Below are 2,360 nucleotides of genomic sequence, written 5' to 3'. Positions count from 1 at the left end.
CCTACTACCTAGTAGACGATGCTGACGCCCATGTGCCGAGGACCGACCTGAATTCTTGGTGCTCAGATCTGTGAGTCTCCTCAGCACTTGATATCAATGGGATTGAGAGCTCTGTTGGAAATGCACACAGAGAAAGGAAAACAGAATTAGGCATTTTACTTGTCTTTGGTAACTCATCATACATCTTGAATTACATTAGTTAATGGTATTACGAAGGCATCTGTTAAATGTGAGACACCCTGTTTGCTATATAAGAGTCAAAAAAATCAACTATGGCCGCAAAAAAGAAAAGAAATCAACTACGGCCACTCGTCTTCTGAGACAGATCGCATTCTGCCTGTGGAATGTGTATCTCTCTCAATAAACCTGCTTTCACTTTACTATGGCTTGCTCTTGAATTCTTCCTGCACAAAGCCAAGGACCCTCACTTGGTGGCCTGTCCCAGGAACTCATCCAAGACCTGGGACATGACCATCCTCCCATGATCCATTTTCTGTAAACTCTTTTTTTTTGCGGTGCGCGGGCCTCTCACTGCTGTGGCCTCTTCCGTTGCAGAGCACAGGCTCCAGACGCGCAGGCTCAGCAGCCATGGCTCACAGGCCCAGCCGCTCCGCGGCATGTGGGATCTTCCCGGACCGGGGCACGAACCCGTGTCCCCTGCATCGGCAGGCGGACTCTCAACCACTGCGCCACCAGGGAAGCCCCTGTAAACTCTTTACAAAGGATATTAATAAATCTGCTTCTTGCCTATCAAAAAAAAGTTTTAAAGTAAAGTAAAATCAACTACATTTTTCAACCCATGCAAGGTATCAAATCACAACCAAGTAATTGAAAAGGAAAAAACAAAACAACAGGACAAACAAAAATAGCAAATAACCAAGGTTTTGCCTAGGCTCTATTAAGAACAAAGTATTGACCTCAATTTGAGGGACTGGAATCCCACCCTGGAGTTTAACAGTGACTCAGAAGAACAAAGCTTCACTTCAACAAAGTTTCACAGGGCACTTACTTTGTCTTGGATGCTGTGCTAGGAAAAGAGTAACAAAGAAGCAGTTTCTGGCTACAAATAGATAAGGACAGTCCTCTCCATCATTTAAACTGAACACTCAAAGTATATTTTATATAAACCATAGGTGTGACTTAAAAAGGAAGAGAGCATAGGAAAGAGATGAAAAGGCCACCCTTTGTGAGGACCCCTAGCTCCTTAGCTGTAGACTTTTTCACTCTTCCTGGAGCCCAGCTCTTAGAAACCTTTGGGCAGATTCTAGCTGCCTCCAGCTGTGTCCAGTCTGTCTGTGCCTTGCCTTTCTGCATTCCCATCATGCCTCTGCAAGTCCCACTGAGCCTTAAATGTCACTGCTGCTCCCCATTCATTCTTCTTGCCACTCCCCAGCAACTCCTGTGGCTAATGCACTTGTGTTCTGCAACAGTGGGCAGGCAGGGTCACCTCTCATCCACGCTGGAAGAGCCAGAGAGAAGAGCGTGGAGGTTACACACGCCAGTGTGACTGGTGCCTCTGTCCCCACATGCCTCAGGGCTGCCATGCCTTCATGTCACTGCCATGGGCCAGGGTACAGGGAAGTCAGCTCAGCCCTCTGAGATGTCAAACATGGGGTAGAAATCCGAGCCCTTTCGGACTTTAAACCTATGGCCTGTTATAAAGGAGTAAGGAGCCAGGACCTTCCAGCTAACTTCATTCTTCTGGGTGTGAACTTTGTTTCTGCTTAGCTCAAATCACGTTATACCTTTCTAGGAAAAGATGTCCAGGGATACTGCTACTGCTATGCATAACTGCAAAGATCTGATACTAATCCTCCAAATCCAACAGTAGGAGGCTGGCTAGGAACTGGTAGCTCATAAAAAATGTGAGTGTAAAAAAAAAAAAAAAAAAATGTGAGTGTATGTCTCCTACCCTGGTGGGGCTTTTGATGACTACAACTTAACTATCCACGTGTGGAAATGTGGAGACAAAAACGTAGTGAGTGAAAACTTAGAACACAAAGTATGTAGCTTCACACTGATGGCTATGCACATAAATATTGGCAAGGATCAGAAATGAACACAGGGGATGCAACTAATTAGAGTTTCATGTTTACTGGGTAGTTTCTTTCTGTAAAGTAGAAAATAAAAATTTTAAAGGGATTGATTGATGCCAAAAATATCACAGCAACAAAAGAGAAACCATCTCTATGTAGCGAGGGTGTGTGTGTGGTGTGTTAACGGGTTGGGGTAGGTGTCCTGGGTTCTACCCTATCTAACTGGCCCCCGCCACCGACCCTATCCCGGGTTCAAGGAGACAGACATGACCCATAGAAGGATATGAATTTCTGACAGAGTGATCTAGATAAAAACCTGTTCTG

This window comes from Tursiops truncatus, chromosome 20 (assembly GCF_011762595.2).
Source record: "Tursiops truncatus isolate mTurTru1 chromosome 20, mTurTru1.mat.Y, whole genome shotgun sequence".
NCBI lineage: Eukaryota > Metazoa > Chordata > Mammalia > Artiodactyla > Delphinidae > Tursiops > Tursiops truncatus.
Note: the sequence above shows the minus strand (reverse complement) of the source record.